Raw genomic sequence first — 20784 nt, 5'->3', positions numbered from 1 at the left:
TCTCCTTCGAAAAGGGGAAGATTATACCCTCCTTACGGAAGACAGAAAGTGAAAAGCAAGAATTTCTGCATCAGGTAAGAGACAGTCAGAACAAACTTTCTGGAAGAAAAACAGATGCTTTAAACAAGCAGTGGTGAGATAACACTTCAGCCTGGCCTAACAGTATCTCTAGAAATGAAAGGAGAGGAAACTGTAGCATCTGACTCTGGAATTATTTGGGGATGCTGTGTCACCCTCAGCTCAGGTGTCTGGTCTGTGTTCTGAATTGTTTGATGGCTGACACAGCTCTCCTTTCTGCTGAACTATGACACCAATTTTATCACCAAGTGTTCTCCCACATTATTTCTCTGGAGACCATGATTCTTACTTTACCCTGTGAGTACTGAGGTGTATTGGGCAAAGACCTAGTTCTGAATTTTTCATTTTTTATAGCTTTTACAATTCATTTAAGCCAGAAAACCAAAGCAGTATAATAAGACAAATAAATACATATACATATATATATATATGGCCATTATAAGACTTCAAAATTCTATTTTGTCACATAGAATATGAATAAAATTGCTTTTCATACCAACCTTCTTATCAAACTCATTGTGAAATATTTGTACTTGACTCAAAGATTCCCACACTGGGAGACAAATGGAAAAACTCATTGGAAATGCAAAGTAAACTCAGAATTTCAAAATCCACTTGAATCAAACTTTAATAATCAATTTTTATTAACTAAAATATATGGCAAGAAGCTGAGACTCATAAACAATAAAACATCTCTAGTTATTTACCTTTGAATTAATTAATTTTCACGTGCAATAATTTCCCTTGGAGTGACCAAACCCCAGTATTGCTGCTCACATTAATAAGGTAGATCTGGAACAATTATAAGATCAAGAGGTCCTGATATGATGTGTGACAGAATTTCACTAAAGAATGACCTGTTTTCTCCACAGTAATGAAAACTGGCTTCTTTTTTAATTATATGCATAATTTATTGTTGTACATCATGCAGAAAAATCAGTAGAGCAAACTTAAGTGGTTTTTTTTCCCAATATTTCCCAGAGAATAATGTTGATATTTTCAAGGAAAGTAAAAAGTTAAGCATAAGTGAAAAAACCTCATAATTAAATATAAATTTAATATAATCCTTTCCCAAATCAATACTCTTAATAAGAAATAACAAATAATCCCCAAACAAATCAACACACTCTTATCACAAGTTAGAATTTCATTTGGAGTCTGAATCCATGAGGGACAGAATAAAGAGGAAAGATTAACACATGAAGTTGCAACAAGTTTCATCTATTACTCTTCATCAAAAAAAATCAAAAGCACCAATGGATTTAGTGGCCTTAGGGAGTCCAGTTTTTCCAGGGTAATGTTTTATGGCAACACAGAACAAAGAAGTGCATATGCTTGAATCATTTAGATGTTACGAGTAGTTGAGCACCATCTTATTTTACAGTATTTCACACGTATAATAAGTGTTACAAGCCTGGTGAAATATTAGGAAATTTAACTCATTGCATTGACATTTTTTTGCCTATCTGAACGAAAAAGAAAAAATTAGTTATATTAAGCATTAGATACTCACAGAGGCACAGAAAAATTACACTTTTGTTTTGTTCTTATATATCACTTGTATTCCAAAATGAAAGACACAGACATCACTAGGGTCTGACCATACTTAATTCTGCAATTTTTGATCTAGCATCTTGCTGAAGCAGCTTTTAAAAAAAAAAGGAATTCACGCTAAGGGCAAAAATAACACCACTATTAACTTGGGTGTTATACTGCTGGTAGCCCAGACCCTTTGTATTCTAAATATTTTATAAAAAATGATATTCATATTTTGTGCAATATGATGAAGAACACAAAGAAAGAACTCCTAAAAATCATCTTTGTGAAAGCATCAGTATAAAAAAAGCATCATCTTTGGGAAAGCTACAGTATAAACATTTTCAAATGAGTATATGCCTGACTTTTCAGACAGCAGTGTATGTGTTATTCATATAGGATGTATGTGCTTTTACAGTGTAAAGCAGAAGAAAAAATGAAGATGTGCTATGAAATCTGTGAGCAAATTCTGTAAAAGAGTGTTTTCTCATGATTTGAGCAAAGCATATCAACTGTATTTTAAAGTTACATTAATATAAATAAATGCAATGTACATATTTTCCTTCTACAAGATGCCACAACTTGGAGAAGTCTTGGGAGACTTGTCTGGCCTTGCAACAACCTTGTTTACAGGCAGAGATGAAGCAGAAGCCTCTGTTTGTATACACTGCCTGTCCCACTGACCTCCTTCAGAGAACTGAGGCCACTGCCAGGAATATCAGACTAGAGCTCTTTTCCCCAGAAAACTGATGCTCCTATACAGCCTCCCTAAGGCTGGATGAAGAAGAACATAATCACATTGTTAATCTAGGCAATCACCTGGTAATGATGTAACTGGTGTTTGCATTGTTGATGTCACAGGGAAAATTTTGAATTGCATATTTAAAAATAATAAAGTGTGCCTCTCCTTCCATCCATCCTACAGATTTATTATATTTCTCTAGCTGAGCCTGCAAGGATCGACTGGAGAATATATTAGTTTGAGGATGTAGAAATGACAGAGTTGCAGCTGGCCTGATGGTAACTGAAGGTAAAAACATTTTATGAACAGCTTTCCCAATAGGAAACAATCCACAAGGATGTGTTTTTTGTGAAACAAAATAGTCATAAAAAAAAAATTTTGGTGTTTTTGTTGCAACCCTGCCCCTTCCAAAACCAGCAGCTGGATAGGATTTCCACTTCACCTCACACATAAAACAAGAGCCTGCTACTATGGGTACACAGGTAGAAGTGCCTACATTTGTTAACCCACCAGATGCAGGAGTGCATTACCTACAGCCAATATTTAATATTCTTGATAGACCATTCTAGTCAATGTGATGATGATTAACCTAAACAAAAAGTCTTATTTGATTTGGATTTGAAAACACAAATTATGTAAGTCTTAGAAGTGACACGTGTTAACAAAAACCTAAGTATCACATTTCTAATTGCATTCTTACCACAGGTTTTGTTGTACTCTTCCAAAAACTGTGACCATAACAGAATAAAGGTGCATCTCTAAGGGAATTACATCCCACGGATGAAACCATGCTGGAGCAGGCAGATGGGCCCCAAAGGTCTGCAGGCTATGTGACAATTAATGGTACAGCAGGTGAAAGGAATAAGAAACAAAGAGCAGCAAAAGGAAAGAGCTGCTGCAGAACAATCTCCAGAACCAACTGCCCCATCACTGAAGGGACTAAATGCAACAAGTGACATCAGATACTGGAGAGGAGGAAGGGAGAAGGAGAGGTGTGTGGATGAAGTTGAAGAATTTGCTCTAACATTTTGTTCATCTTTCTTTCTCACAACTGGAATCAGTGATTAAAAGCTTATGTTAACTGGTAATAAATCAATTGAATTTCCTTGATTCAAAATTGCTCCTGTGATAAATGCCCACACTAAGAAAATAAAATTAATTCTGAACATGCAAAAGAAGATTGAGAATCATATATTTCTTTAACTTTACACTGTTTTAAGATCATACAAAATTAAGTTTGGTACAATATTCATCGGTTTGTATAAAATGAAATGATTCAGGAAAATAGCCACAGTTGGTTAGATGACGGAGATCTGTAAGAATAAAAATACTTCGGTTGTATTCAAATTTATGGTTAGAGATTAAAGAACATTGTGTTTCCACATCTGCCATGCTGATATTTGTGAAATGGATGACTCAATTTTAATATTTGAAGCAAATACTTGTAATTAAGTTTATAATAAATTACATGTTCTATTTTTAAAAAATCCTCGGTGAAGCAGACTAGCCTACCTGTTAACCTGCATTGAGTCATCTATAATGTCTTTAGTAAAGCTGAAGTAAATGTCACTGTGTAGAAATAACATTATTTGGTCTACTGTTTAAACCTGGTCTGTCTGTGAGATACATTCAGTGTCTGAACACTTAATGTGTTTTGGATGAATAAGATAGATCAGGCCATGTGACCAAACGTCTATGGCCAGTCACACTATACGGCCAAATGTCCCAAGCCAGGAGCTGGAACAGCAGAGTTTTAGTGGGTACCCTGAGACAAAGATATTACTAATCTCTTGAAGTTTTCGAGTGCAAGGGTTAAGAAAGCAAAATGGTAATTTGAGGTGAGAGATTGCAGGGAGGAGATCGCCAGAGGGTGTTCACACTCACCAAGGTGTCAAATTATCAGTCTTGGTGAAGAATTTATCATTAGAGAATAGGAATAGAAAGATACAGGTCTGGGGAACCTCTCAATCTTCAGCCTTTCAGGAAGCCTGCATCCAATCTTAGCTTCAGATAACACAGGAATCAATATAGGACTATATTAAGAAATAGAATTAGACAACACATATTATTGCCTTAGCAATTACAAGGGGCAACTGTTGGGTTGAATCATGAAGTTTACCCTAATTGCATTAAAGGAAATAAGATGACCACACATCATTAGAGATGAAAAGACTATCAGAGAAGAGCTTGTATATTAAAAGAAAAAATACAAAAAGCCTGCTATTGCAAACTAGCCAAAAGAGGAATTTGATTTTTGGGTTGAACAACTTTATATTGTCTTTTGGATTTATTTACTACCTTGAGATAATTTAATTTAACAATGGCTTGTATAATTTTGATAAGGTTTTGGAACTGACACTGTGTTCATCAGGTACTTAACCCTTTTTTGTAAGAAAACTTTTGATGTGCAGATGTTCACTAATGTTCATTGAAACTTTCTGAATTTAGTTAAACAAGATATTACCTTATAACTTCATTTCCTGTTAGCAATCTTGGCAGTAAATATTCAGTTTTAAACATGAACACCTCTTCCACCTTCTGGTTTTTGCTTTCATTATTATGCCCTTGATCCAAAAATGCATACTAAAACATGAAACTTCCATATTAAACCTGGATCACCTCGATCTTAATTTTTGCTTCACATTTGTATGTTTAAAGTAAAAAAAATATTTTCTAAATCAGTTACTGGGACATTCTACTTCCCTTGCCATCATAGAGGCTAAAAGAGGGCTTAAATGGTTCTTATTACAGTGTCTACTAATGTAAATGAGATGTAATGATCATTGACAGTTTATAAGATATATCAGTGAACCAGGCAGCAAAATGAACAGTAGGACATTGTGTTATGGTGTCAGTAAAAAAATACTGGTTGTACCTTCAAAACTTGTTTAGCCACACAAATGATATGATTAAGTACAAGCCTAACTAGACAATGGCTTCAGATATTCAAGAGATCAAAACAGGTGTTACTTTTGGCTTTCAGAGACATAGAAAAATTCCTTGTTCTAATCTTAAAAAAAACGCCCAAACCCAACAAACCTCCATGGTATACTTCTAATATCAGTTTTTAAGAAGGTTACTGGATTTCATTGTAAAGGTACTACACATCTGTACATGATTTAACAGAAAATTAATAAGCTAAACCAAATATATAGGTTTTTTCAGTTTGTGGAAAGAAAAACTTGAGGGTATGTCTACACTTTCAGACAGGACACCTCTCCTAGAAGTATAATGGGTACAACCTAGAAAGAGCGAGTTTAAAGTTTCAAAGAAATTCATAGGGAGGCCCTAGTTTCTCCTGGAAATTCTTTTATATAATGCTAATTTTAACTTTTCGGTCAAATTCCCAATGTCAAAAAGATATGGTTTTATTTTTCTCCCTCCTACTCATTCAAGCCACTTAGTCAACTAACTGGGATTATCTGGAAGCACAGGAGTACCCTGATTTCATCACCATGCTGACTGTAACAACTGGGCCATTAAACAATTTTTCTTCCTGAATGATGAGAATGAAACAAATGTATGTCATTAGTAAAATAAATCTGCAGGTGGTGATGAATTCTAGACTTTAAAAAAGAAAATAAGTGTTTTAAAATACTTTCCAGCTGGTTTTAGTCTTGTTGCAAATAATGTCTTCTGCTTAAACATTTCACAGTACAAATGGTAGGTTACATGCAATCTTTTGTGATGTCTTAGATAAAAAAACAAAAAATAAAAGTATTTTTATACTTATCATATACATTTTATTATCTTCCTTTTTTGTTTTTTAAAGAACTCACTAACTCACTTCCTTTTGTAATTAGTAATCAGTGATCTCTACAGCAAGAGTTTTTGCATGGACTTTTAAAAAGCAATATTGTTTTTCAAAACAGAGGAAATCTGAATAGGAATTGAGAACTGGATCCTATTTACTCCCAGTATTAACCTCTGTCAGTGAATATGTTAAACAAATGATACTGCATAGGCTATGATCATAGGACTTAGTAAAAGCTGTTTTAGTTTCTGTCTCAGTAACCTTAAGGGATTATTTCAGAGTCTCAAAACCAAAATTAGAAGTATGAAGGGATTCCAGACATCTATTTTAGTATAAATGGAAATAATTATAAAATTTAGATCTCTTAATTAACCATCAACACTTGCAATCAAAAATTAATGACTCCTTATAGGTTTCAAAATACTGTAGAACAATGAAAGTGCAAAAAAAGAAGATTCTCAATGCACTATTATGAACTATTCTTGAGATGGAATTCTAACTTTTCATCATAAACTGTCAATCCATGAATAGCAGCTGAAAAAAAAATCCTAGTAGACTTAACGTTCACATTTCCATGATTTTTTTCAGACTTTCCAGATGTCATTACCATATAAAATGAAATGTTACTCTTTAAATTTTTCTTAGACTTTCTGAACAATTAAACATAGCAACACTTGCATTTTTCATGTCTAAAATATAAAATAAAGAATAACATAAAAATGTCAATTCCTCTACTCACTTCAAAAAGATATCATAAAACTCTCCTATATTTCTTCTCTCTTTTTCCAATCATTAGACAGAATGACAACCCGAATTATGATTTATTTAGAAGTCTGAGAGACTCTAAGAGTCTCCTGAGGGAAAAGTGTGTGAATTACTATCAGATAGTTTAAATCTACCTCTTCCTTCCCTCCCCATTCTTTTTTTTTTTTTTTTTTGAGTGTCAGTAGATGAATCTCTCAGTTAAGACTGACTGCACCATTCTATCAGGTAGTCACCCAGGACTTCATCCTTACAGAGTCATTTTACAACTTGTCTCTTGGCCAACACAGCAATTCAGTTCACACCTAATGGCCAGAACACGGAAAATCAGTTGAAAAGTGAATTTTAGAGTTTAGGAAGTGAGGAATAAGGCAAAATCTCTAACACACAATGGCTTTAAAGAAAAGATTCTTCATGCAGTCCATTTCTAAAAGAGAACCTACTAAATTCTCTGGCCAGTGCGTCTGTTTTTCTGCACATGTACATGCTTATTTGAGCCAACATGTAAATGATAGGTCATTTGTTTAGTAATGCAGAGATTAATGTCTAAATGTATCATAGAAAAAGTGATGGTAAATAGCCACTGGTTTAATTTTTTCACGGAAAAAACCCAGAAATATCTAGGAATCTTTCTAAATCACACATTGCAAACCAGCTAATTTGATGAGAGATATAAATTCTGATTAGCTAACCAGGGGAAAAAAAGGGAAAAAAAAAAAAACCCTATCTGGAAAATGGCCTCTATTTTATCTCACTTTGAACTGGAGAGTAAACTGGCATGGAGTACTGCATGTAAAAGCCATTTAGGTACAATCAAAAGTCATTTTCATCAGCACAGATGCCCCAAATTGACCACCATAATGTGGTGGATTAAATGGATCTTGGAATTAATCACATATGAAAGAAGTTCTCTTGAATGGTGGAATCACATGGGACCTCCACCTACTGAGATGTTATCAATGCACTATACGAACAGCTTTCTAAAATGCTGAAAATAAGTCTTTGTCTAGGAATATTTTTCTCTCACAGTTCTATGAATTCAGGCAAATATTTCAAGGAATACTAACTGTATGCAGTTAACTATTCAAAAAGGCAAAGAACTCTGGCATAGCAATATCTGTCTAGTCAAAATAAGGAGGTTTTAGTTATTTCTAATCTTGGTGATGAAGGATTTGATTCTATATCTTAGGACAAACAGAATGAACAACAGAAGAAAGCCCATCAGAAAAAACTTGTAAGGAGTACAGTCATGTTTTCCTCACTGCTTTTCTCGAACTACAAAATCTATTCAAGCTGGGGGACTTGAAAGCAAATGTCATGTTTGCAAAACAAAAGAGGAAAACATCCCCAGAATCATAGGGCGTATGAATAAATTTAAATCTATTTGAACTTCTGTGCAAAATTTAGAGTGAGCTAATGTAATTTCCAAGGTGGGTCGGAAAAACACAGCAGCGTGGTAAAGTGTCATCATGTGAGTCAATACAGAATCCATGAGCACTAGTCATTAGGGGCAATGGTATGGAGGACACACTTAAAAATATGACCCTGGGTACACAGAATTTATTTTAAAATATAAATCTAAAGGGGAAAAATGCAATCATAATTTTTAAAAAAGGCTTTGCCTGGATAAGATTCCATATGTATTAAATATAAGTACACAGAGATAGAATAATGTTGTACTGTTTGCTTTACGTATTTCTTATCTTTACAAAAATTAAGCTAAATGGCATATTCGACTGCTATAAATTCTTTGCCCCCTCTTCTTTTTTCATGAGGGTACTATCATGCCTCCCACAACATTGGTGCAGTGACACCCCACAAAATTTTCAGAAGATTCAAGAAGTTTTCTGCTTCCCATAAGTGTTTTCCCAGAGTTAACACTTCTAATTGTAATCCTTTCTAACATTTTTAATGAATAAATAAGAATAAATACAAAGTGATTTTCAGTCTTCCTCTAAGTCTTTGAAAACTGCACCTTGTCTGTGTTGGGAAACTATCATCACCTATACCAGGAAATCTGACCTGATGCCAAAGAGAACATTTCTATAGAATGAAATTGACTGTCAAAGCCATAAAAGAGGACAGTGACTGACAGAACCATATGGCAAGGACTAAAAGTCCTCTCTCTCCTCAAGTATAACCAAACACCTCAGCAGAGTACAACACCCACTGAGACAATCATTCTTCCCTATTTATCAGGATGCTATTTATACAATATACAACAGTTCTAACATTTATTTCTCTCAAATAATGGAAAGCTGGTTTTTAAGACACTCCCAGAAGGTTTACATTCCTGATTTCATCTTCTGTAATGAGAATTTGGAATATATGTCATTAGAGTTATTTGGAAAGCAGCAGACTTTGAGATATTGACCATGAAACACAATATAAAATCAGGTACAATGTTTTAGACCAACACCTTACCTAGCCCAAAGTTCTGCTCCTGGTATTGGGCATTAATAGGGCAGAATTACTTTTTCCAGATGACTGGGTTAGGCTCTGGCAATTTATTGGCCAGAGTCTCTCTGGGTAGGGGGTGTTTTTTGTGGGAAAAACCTTTGGCATTTCATGTATGCCTTTAAAGTTGAAAAGTTTTTACTCTTGCTATAATGTTAAAAAAAAATAAAATTTGACTTATAAAGGATGAATAAATTTCTAAAATCATATTTGAACAAGGTTGAGGCTTTCACATTTGGGAGGTGTTGGTGTCAACATAGCTGGCAACTAGATTCAAAGCTAAATTTAAGAAGCATATATAATGTCCTAGTCTTCCATGAATATTTATTTACAGGAGCAAAGCTGAGCTCTTCCAACTCTACAACTGCTGTCATCTTAGTGAGGGAATCCTTTCGAATTTTTCTCTTCAATGTAAGTAAAAATTTCCCCCTACAGTGGAAAAGGACACAGTCTAGTTGTTTTTTAATACTGCCTTTTATTAATATTTTCTGTGATTGAGAATAAGGAAGACCTAAATAGCTAAGACTACATTATTTAGTCTTCTGGCAGCACTTCTTTTTAGAGCAGAGAATTCATGAGAATTAGAGAATGCCATGGTTGACTTCCAGTAAGAAACCCGAGAATATTCATGTACACAATGGCAATCCTTCACTTTACAACCAGAACATTACAATTTTATTAGGAGAAATTAAAATAGAATAGATTTGTGCAAATTAATTTTATATTCTACTGATAACTTGAAAATCTCCATAAGGTTTTGAACAATGCTAGATCAGATAAGAAAAGATTACCTGAACCACAGAGGGAAATCACATATTTTAAGAGACTTGGCTTTAATCAACTAATTCAAAGATAGATTTTATTAAACCTTTTTTCTTTTTACAATCAAATAAGTCTAACAAGGAGAAGAGTGCTATGCCATTTAATGACCAAATACACTGTAAATGCAACAGAAACAGAATAGGTCTACAGATTGTAAAAAGTCTGTATTTCAAAGAATGCTTTCAGAATCACCAGTGAAAAGGTTAGAATTAAACATCACATTTTTTAACCAATTCAGAGGTATTCTTTTCCTCTAAATGTTCATGACGCTAACTCTAGTCTACTAGAAAAAAACCCTGGTTTTTTCATGTGATTATGACTTGTTGATTTAGGTTTTCTTGCAGTTAGGAGAATCCCCCTAAATGAATTCTCCAGTGTCTAACTGGGATTAATCTCCTGTTGCCTATTTTCTGTCTAAAAGGGCACTCAGAGGTCATATGTGTTCTTTTTTCCTGGAACTTGTAAGAACATAAGTATTTTTGAGACCTCTAGCCCCTGTCAAATTTAGTTGAATCATCTGTGTTTTAAAGTTAGTAAGGTGATGGAAAAGAAGTGGACAGAAATCGACAAATGCATAATGTGACTGTAAGACTTTTTGTCCACAGAACATCAGGTAAAACATTTAACAAATATTCAGCTATAAATCTTATTTTTTCATATTGCTACTCTGCTGACAACTCCCCTTGTGGAAGAATTCAGATAATCTGGAGCTGGCACACCCTGCCCACTCATCCCCGTCTTCCTGGGATCACACACAGTACGTCACACATTTCTTGGCAGAGTATTTTGATAATCCTGAACAGACCAACCTTTTGGAGCAGTTCCAGGCAAACCTGTTCTGAAATAGCCTCTTTCTAACCGTTTCCAGAAATCACAAGAACGTTGCTAATCCAACCAGGGAATTTGGCTCCCTGTCTTTAAGTAACCAGGTTTTGGTTACCCTGAACTGCAAAACTATCCCGAACACCTAGAGATGCGTAACACCAGTATAATCCAGACACATTTTTATTTTAGATTAATTACTTTTTACTTGAAAGAACTGATACTATGCAACATTTAATATATTTTAGCACTGCATTTCAGAGTATTTGATGTAAAATATTTGATGGTTTATTTTAAACAAGTGATCTCATTAAATATAATATAATATTAGACCTAAGATAATTAGTTTTCAGTTTGTCCTAATGCATTATCTAGACAAGTGTAATTAAAGGATTTCAGATTATCACATTATTCTATTATATGCTTTGCACTACGTCTTTCTATTGATATGAACACTTCATTGCAAAAAAACTTTCTGGTTATCTATTAATTCATGTCCTTACTTTCATGGCGTTTAGGTGAGATAAAATAGAGACTTCAGAAATAATTTTGTACCAGGTCCTCATACAAGGTATGACTTGGGAGTGTAAAGTTAGTAGCATCTACAAAAGTGCCAGTATGTAGTAACAAATTTTTATGATTGATGCAAAATAAAGTTAAAAGAACAATAACACTCCAAAGTTTTGATTCAACCAAACAAACATGCAAAAATTACAAACAATCTGCATAAGTGAAATTAGAAATACAAGCTGTTCCCTTTCCTGTTTCAAGTTTTCTTTCCTTCTGTCTGTATTTCTAATATAAAAATCAAGTGATAAAATATGTAATTTCTCTTTTCTGTGCAAGTCCATCTTTTATTTACCATGCATTATAGTAGGCAAATCATCATTTATTTTCTCATTGAACTATCACCCATAAGAATAATTTAAAACCAGCTAATAAACATTATAGTTTGTTAGAACTGCTACTGATTAAATCTTAAGAGTCTAAAACATACAAATATAAACAGAACGCAATTAGAGCTATTTAAAGAATCCATTTTTAACTTAGATTAACCATACTTTCCATTTGCTAGGGATAAACACTCATAAATGAAACCCATTGCTGAACAAGAAGCAATTACTTCAGTTTAAAATATTAATACATATTGCCTTTTAAAAATCGAGGAAAATCATTTATGTACTGTACAATACAAACTCAATTCATACTGAGAATGAAAACGGGATGGCATTCTGAATCCTAAGTGAGCTGCAACCATCTTTGAGATACAGTTTGTTCATGTCCATTAAAGTCCATTGAACAGTTCTTCAGTGAGCATTGGTCTCCAAATAATAATAATAAACCACATATACATGGATATTGTATTTCAAGCTAATTAACCCACCCAAATTTGTCAACTAGTTCTCTTGCAACAGCCCTTATTAATATTTGAGAAATGTGAGTAATGCAAACTAATTGCTGATGTGCAGTATAATAATTCTAGATTGGGTAGATTCTCAAATTTATTCCTGATTGACAATCTAGAAATGTACACATACATGCGTATACATATATACATATATTTATATGCACCTAAATATGCACCAGAACTAACAGGTATATGTTGGATTTTAGTAACTACTTGATTATGAGATACCTCTAAGTTCTAAAGACAGTTGAATTCAGGAAAATGATTTGTACTTTGATGCTAAGATTTTTTTCTGCTTAGATTATTACTGTTTTTTTTTTTAAGCATGGTATTATAAATTGCATTTAAAGATGTAATTTTGAGCTACATCATACATTCTTATTTTTGTTGATTGATGCAGTGAAGAAGTATTAAGTGTTTTGCTTTCTGTACAGTCATACAAGATCCTTTCACCAGAAAGGGCAAAACCATGGCTCTGATAGTGCTGCAACAACTGGTGGTGTGCCAGAGTTGGGGCCTTCCCTCTTCAGCCTCAGGACAATAAAGACTGTATTTGCAGAGAGGTTAGAATATGATTATTGATATTTTCAACCAGATTTTTTGTTTATTCCTCTGATAAGCTGTCACCTCATACACTACGATTTACCTGGTTATGTAGCTCTGAACTACACTCAAGTGTATAGAAACCAAGCATGGGAATTTACAGAATCAAATATTCATTAGGGTTGTAAAAGACCTCTAAGATCATTTGACCAAACACCACTAAATTCAAAAATTTAGTGCCACACCCAGTAATTTCTAGAATACCTCCAGGGATGTTGACCCCACCACCTCCCTCAGCAGCCCATTTCAATGTTTAGCCAACATTTCAGTGAAAAAATTCTTCCTGAAGTTCAGTCCAAACCTCCACTGGCACAGCTTGAGGAAATTTCCTTTTGTCCTGTCACTGCTTGGCTGGGTGAAGAGATTGCACCCCACCTTGCTACCTCCATGGTCTTTCCCTCCTCCAGTAAGTGGGCCACTGGTCATAAAGGGAGATCAGGTTGGTCAAGCAGGACCTGCCTTTCCTAAACTCATGCTGGGTAGCCATGCCTGATCCCGTGGGTGCCCTGTGCATGCCATGTATTGCACTCTTCCATAGCACTTCCTGGCACTGGAGTCAGGTTGACAGGTTTGCAATTCCCTGGATCCTCCTTACAGCCCTTCTTGTAGATGGGCATCCCACTGGACAACTCCCAGATATTTGGGACCTCCCCAGATAAGCAGGACTAATGACAAATGATGGAGAGTGTTTTGGGAAGCTCTTCCACCAGCTCTGTGAGTATCCACAGGTGAATCCCACCTTGCCCCATAGATTTGTGAATGTTTAAGTGACACAGTAGGTGTGTAACTACTTCCTCCTGAACTGCAGGGGCTCTATTGTGCTCCCTGTCCCTGTTTCCTCATCAGCTCAGCGAATTGACTACCCTGGTCTCTCTGCTAAAGACACAGGTGAAGAAGGCATTCACTACCTCAACCTTTCCCCTCACCCTTGTGGTGAGTGTTCACCTCCATGTCTGACAAAGGCTTCATAATTTACTAAGCCATGATCTACTGTTTTAACACTTTTACCAATCCCCCACTATATGAAGCCCCAATTACAACAGATATAAAGTTTAAAAAACTATGTTTCTATTATCTTTCAAGTGGTATTTTTATGTTTATATTTAAGCGTATGTTAAAAGACAATTAGCAATTGAGCAAAGGGAATAATTAATTATGTGCAATTAGAGTGTAACTATAGACAAATAGGACCATATTACTGGAAAATTTCAACAATGTGATAAATTATGGCAATTACATGCAAAGTAGTAATGATTTTCAATCAAAGAATATAAATGAGAATATGTTTCTCTGTATTCACAACAATAAAAATTTAATCTGTTTGTCTGTGTTTAAACCGGCTGCAATTCATACACACTCAAATCATTATTATGACTCTTTTCATAAAACACATTTGCTTTCAGCACTACTTGGTATTATATATGTTTGCATACCTAGAAACATTTCCCTCCAGAAATGCTCAAAGGGCTTTGAGGATTGTCCTCAGTTCAGTTTTCTAAGACATTTCAGGACACAAAATCCCTTACCTGACTGCCTCGTGTCTCTGCAGTGTCTCCTATAGCATGATGAGCTGCTGAGATGAACCTACAGCTGAAAGGAGCCTTCAGACTCTCCAGCTGGTACCTTCCTGTAGCAGGGCAAGTCTCCTCTCATTACTTATTAAGTTAATGCACCAAGCTCTCTCCTGCAAAAACGGAAATATTCCCTGCAGTTGTCTCTCTGCATCACCAGTAACCTTGAGGAAAAATGTGGGACTGAGTAATGTAGTTGCCAGAGTCTAAAGTTTTTGCAGGAATTTGAGCAATCCGGTCTACAAAAGCCCAAGAGTTATGTGAGTTTTGGATAGGAAAAGATGGTATTTAAAAGTAGAAGCAAGCATCTGTGATTTCAGATGAACAATGCAAAGAGGCACACTGTGCCCAGAGCTATGTATCAGCCTTATAGGAAAAAATATATATATTTGAAAGGGAACTATGCAATATGAAAATTTTACCAGTAAAGTCAGTTTAAGGACATGTACAGGAAACATAAGGATAATTTTCTACATATTCATAGAATTTACCTTATTTTGATTTTAGTTTCCTGCACTGTATAAAGATTATATAAACCATACTTTAGATAATTTCTAAAATACATTTCTAATAGTTACTGTGTTATTTCAGCTACATAACACCTATGAAGCTATAAAGCTGGGAATGAAATATATTAGAATTTTTTTGTAAAATTAAATGTAAGACTTCTAAGTAAAATATTTGCTGTTAACACAATATACACAGGACAGACATGGTTCAAGCCCCAGCCTGATTTTTTCCATTTAGTAAACAAGAAATATCCATTCAGTAAACAAGAAATATATAAATGTGCAAATGTGCTCAAACATAACATCCACCCCCCCTCCCCTTTTTTTAATCTTCTATTCTTACCTATGAAAATGACTACACAAATTACAGGAAATTAGGGTTTTTGATTGTACTGCCTTTATACTTGTCTTGTAGTGTACATGAAGGAACTTTTGAACGTCTTGCCTACTCTTAACTAGTTTGATGAGAAGCTAGAGTTTTCAAAATAAGACAGTACTAAATGTCCCATGAACTCAGACACCGAGACAGAAGAGATGCTATCTGTGCCCTCTCAAGATATATCATGATGGTGTCACACATAGAATCCAGAAACGAGAAATATTTTTTGGGAAACCTTAATCCATTGTCATGATTTAAGGTTCAGTCGCACTTTAGAGATTGTTCCTTGAAAGTCTTTCGGTATCTCCAGTGAAAATGGGACATTATGGACCAATAAAACCTTTATACAAAGTAATTAAAATTCAATTTTTCTGTAGGAAACTGGTGTGCAAGTAATGGAATTACTTCACTGAATGAAAGATGCAGTTTTATCTGCATTTTGAGTTTACCTACTGGAGAGAGAGAGAAATTCTTTGTCAAGAATTCCATATTTCTAACCTCCCTGTTGAATTTGAATATTCTGAAGTAGTCTAAGAATAAATCTGAGATAAAATTATGTAATTTTATCCTTATTTCTTGCAAGGTCCATTACTCCCTAAGTAATATTTTTTTCTCTGTTTTTGTCTGCCAACTTTGCCCCCGCAGAAAAAAAAGTCTTACCTTTGCCCCACTTGCTTCATAAATAATTTTTGTTGCTCTTTAAGCTATACAAGCTTTTCATTTTTAGGGCATTCCCTCAAAACATATTTTCCCTTGTTTATGAAATCAGCCTCATAGGAAAACATCTTGTTAGAGAAACCAACAGACAGGAATGTGTTATTTGTATCTAGGCAATTTAAATGCTGTTTTTTCTTGGGTTTTGTGTTGTTTGTTGATGACAGCACTTCCCATCTTTATTTTCTGTCTTTTCCTCATTTTCTTTCACCACTCCTTTGCTGCGTCACAGACTTCCACTTTCTGTCCTCTTCACATTAAGTTTTTCACTTTCCAGTCCCCATTTCTTTCCCACTAACTTGCTTTGTGTTTTGTTTTTTTTCCTGGCAAGATCTGCATACCTCAGTTATTTTCAGCACAGGCTAGCTCAGATACCAGATATTTAAAAAGCAAAAATATTACAGTTCTTTTAACATAGCACACCCTTTCTAAGTTAGATGGCAGTTCTATTTACCAGAAAATACTTAATTCTAAAGTTCCACTCCGCTAAATCATCTCTATATATCTTCTCAAAAGTATTTGAATCAGCAAATTTACATTGTGCAGATTTCTATACATCTGTCTAAAGCAGAAAAATTTACTCATCTTTCACTTTTAACCATAGCACCAATTGCATTTCTCAGGCTTCCTTTTGGAGCCCAGTTGCAGCCCACCAGCTGTTCCACATCCCTCAGCCTTCCACAGCCTTTATGTTTCATCATTTCAGCCAGGAGGACGAAACAAAAAAAAAGCTCTTTTTATATAGCCTGGAAAATATCACAAGAGGAAAACTCAGCTACATCAGTGGAAGTCAGCCAAGGAAAATAGAAAAAACACAGTGGGTATCTATTTATGTTTACCTCTTCATAACGATCGAGGCTGCCATCCACCCCATGTTAAATAGATTTATTCCCATAAGGTACAATCTCTACTGACACAGGCTATCGTTTCCTGACATCTGTGAACTCTGATGAAAAGGTCTGACATCTGAAAAGCTGTTTTGGTAAACCTAACAATACTAAACATAACAATTTTATTGGACAACAGTTTTTAAGAAACTTATTTGTACTGCAGGATATTAGTTTCAGCCACTTGGCATTGGACAGACAGAGATGCTGGGATGAAAGCTTAGGGAAAATGCCATGCTCCACCTCACAGAGCAGAGATCCTCTACATCTGTTAGGGCCAATGCAAAAGAGTGAGAAGGATTCTGGCTGCTCCTCGTCCTCCAGTGTCAGAAAATATGGATCAATAGAGAAAAGTGTAAACCACGTTCAAATGGGAACTTTGGATTCTGTGTATGAAGAGTAGTACCACTGACATACATCAAAGTTGTGTGAGTTATTAAAAACAGCGGTGTGTACATATAGGACAGCTACATTCTTTCATTCTTTTGTATTTTTGGTATTAACTTCCATGAAACTGTACAGTTAATAATCCTGTATGTGTTACTTTCCTCCTAGTTATCACTGCAGCCGATTGCAAGTATTATTTTCCTCTTTTATGTTATTTTACTGTTTTAACTGGAACACAGCCTTGAAAGTACAAGCACTATTCATAATGCAATGTTGAGATTATTAAAGCTAGAGATACACAAACATAGTAAAATATGAAAAAAAAATGTATTTGAATTAATTTGTGGGCTTCTGTTCTGTAAAAATAAACTTTGGAAGTCTCTTAAAAACCCCTTGTGTATTCTCAGATACATCCTTAACTCATTATAAGCTGAAGTGTCACTTTTATTATTGTATGTATTAGACATTGCTTAAAATTAAAAACATTAATCAGAAAACTGCTGTCCTAACCAAAGAAAATATTTCCCAGTCTAAAATTCAAATATTAAATTATTTAATTTACAGTATGGGGTGTTCACAAGATCTGGATACAGCATGCAGCACCTTTGTGTCACTGAATGAATGTGTACATGTATTGCAATCTTTATACTGGAAATTGTAGAATTCTAAAATTAAAATGATGCCAAATTTGTGGCGCATACTATTAAAAACATCTTTGCAACCTCCATGAATGGGAACATTTCTGGCCAAAACCCAGAAGCTGTGGGATAAATCTGGGCATTCGGGTACAGAAATCTATTCACATACAAGGACTCCAGGGGCAACGGCTTCACCCACATATATAAATAATGCAAAATTATGTTTCTTTGAGAAGGCAGAAAGTCCTTATGGGGACAACACTGGTTACAAGACAGCTACAAGACATAATAAAAATTGTAAATTAAATAAAAACAATGGCATTTCCTTGGGATTACTGCCTGGCTTCTGTGAGTATCTGTGAGACAGATAACCCCATTCACACAGTAATCAGTAGCGCATAACTTCAGACATGAATATTTCTCACTGAATATAAAAGGATGTCAACAAAGTCACACTTCTGTAGACTTTCTAAAACCTGTTATAGCTTCACTGAACCCTTCCACTGCTCTAAATTGAATGGCACTGCAGGAAGGGATTCTCAGTCTCTCAGCTAATTCATCTTCAGGTAACTGACAGGATTTGAGCGCAGTTATTTTCACATCTTCACTTTCAATACAGAATGGATAGGCACTGTGTCCTCTTGTAAGACATTACCCAGATAGTAACAGAATTTAAGGCTAACTATGTCCCTTTTAAAATTTGACCTTTTTTTTTGCTTTTGCAAAAAAGTGTTACACGTATATGTGTGCATCTCTGCCTTTTAATTGTTAGTAGTAAAAAAAAAAAAAAAAAGAAGTCTGTATCCATTTTTAAAACCTCTTGCCTTCCTGGAAAGACCTGTATATAGAGATAGTGAAATCAGTCAATAGTTACGCATGAGCTGAAAAAATTAGGCTTTTTTTCCCCTGAAATTCTTCAGAAGACATTATTTAGAAAATAAGACTTAAATCTACTTTCATTAGTATTTTACTTGTTAAATAGATTAAGAGAACAAATTAAACAAATATAACATTGACATTTACATGTGTTTGTTTATATTTCCCCCTAATTTTCTATCTGTCCATAAAATAAAGTACTGATTGAAACTTTAAGCACATAAGGAATCATCTGAAGTCCTCGCAGCACAGAGTGTAATGGAGTTGGGAGTAAAGCCATGATCACTGAGACATATATGGGATATAGGAAGATTGGAGACAGAGAGGCAAAAGAATCTTATAATCTTACAAAATTTACATAAGGAGTCCAATTACTCTTTTAAGCTTTTGATGTTCAGGCACATGTCATTAAACAGTTTATGTTTGCGTCCACACCCCTCCTACACAGGTAACTTGAAAGAAAGGTTCCTGTTTTGCAGGAAATTGTTCCTTTCTTTTTTTGTAACTTTTCTAACTATATTTTTTAATCCATTTTACAGTTACTATGAAGAGCACCAAAACTATAGCTTTGACAGTGTTTCATTTATGCATAAACACTATCTTTCTGTGTAAGACCTTCAGAATTTAAACAGACCTGTCCTCAGAGCTATACTTTTTTCTCTGTAGTATTACATATGAAAAGACACTCTCTGCATAATGCTATTTATATATATAACACTTTATATAACTTCAAAGGTACAATATGAACATATATGTATAGTATGTGTTATATGAAAGCCCAATCTAGTTTCTTCTGGAAGCCAATAAGGAATACATTTTTTTTTTTAATGAGATGATTTACTAATCCAATCTCTTCTAGTATTTACTGCTTTGTAGCTTGTTATTTTGGTTTTGTAAGATAACTGCATTACAGGTAGATATCAAATAGTACAAGTCTTCAGCTTTGTGACATTTCAGAACAGAAGTGCTACTTCTAAAGAAGTAGACTAGGGGCATCAAGTACAGGCCCTTTACAATAAATTGCACTCTTAAGTGACCCTGCCTTACACTTCTAAAATATCTTTCTTGTGAACATGTGAAGGCTTTGGTAATTAAAATTTTATTACATTCAAATTCTTACAGAATGCATCAAGATAGTCTTAAGATCTGATTATTATGATTATTAGAGAGATACCTCTTCTTGAATTAAGGTGCAAATAAGATCATATGCCAAAGTCAATAGAATGGATTTTATTTAACAGTAAATGTGAGGTAGAGACTGAGATAGAATAAAACAGGAAAAAGTGGGAAGAGAAAGAGAGTGAGAAAGAAAGAGATTATGGGAACAATGTCTAAAATACCAACAGCCAGCCCCTCCCAATTCAAATCAAACATAGCTTTCAATGAAACTACCACCCAAACCACAAGCAGAGGCTGGCCCACATTTGTATGTCTTACTGCCAATTTCTCAAAGATAATGCCCTCTAACTCATACCTCTACAGTAGAGATTCCTGGATTGTTTTTGTAAGATTCTGTGTATTTAAGTTTGGTTGCAGACACCCTAGAAGTCACGTTCTTACCAAATTTTACATAGATACTTGTGTTGGTTACTCCTGTCTCACTAGGCAGATCATAGAAGGGCCCATAGATATAATTTTACAAAATTTTCAGTTCATGCGTATACTCCCTCCCTCCACAGGACACTAAAATCTATACAAAGATAAAGAGACAGTGAGATGCAATGACTAATAAAAAAAATGATGAAAATTCTGAAAAGGATGTATAGCAGGAGATACAATTTCTAAATCCATGTTCTTAAGTTTAAGGCAAATCAGTCTACAAAGATGGCCTGAGTATCA

The 20784-nt window shown here is 34.7% G+C and overlaps 1 protein-coding gene across 12 annotated transcripts in view; it reads right to left on the bottom strand.

Annotated features, from left to right (window-relative positions):
- TENM3 (teneurin transmembrane protein 3) overlaps positions 1-20784 on the bottom strand; it is a 1396736-nt gene that overhangs the window by 509808 nt on the left and 866144 nt on the right. Inside the window, exon 1 of one of the 12 annotated variants that reach the window (XM_033060174.1) lies at positions 14511-14529. The exons of 10 other annotated variants lie outside the window; for them this stretch is intronic. The gene's annotated coding sequence lies outside the window, so the exon portion shown is untranslated. Of the gene's footprint in view, positions 1-14510; positions 14530-20784 lie in introns of those variants that run through there. One more of the 12 variants, XM_033060175.1, reaches the window with a different exon arrangement.

This window comes from Catharus ustulatus, chromosome 5, assembly GCF_009819885.2.
Source record: "Catharus ustulatus isolate bCatUst1 chromosome 5, bCatUst1.pri.v2, whole genome shotgun sequence".
NCBI classification, from domain to species: Eukaryota; Metazoa; Chordata; class Aves; order Passeriformes; family Turdidae; genus Catharus; species Catharus ustulatus.
The sequence above is the reverse complement of the archived record's forward strand: the minus strand, read 5'-3'. Positions and strand labels throughout refer to the sequence as shown.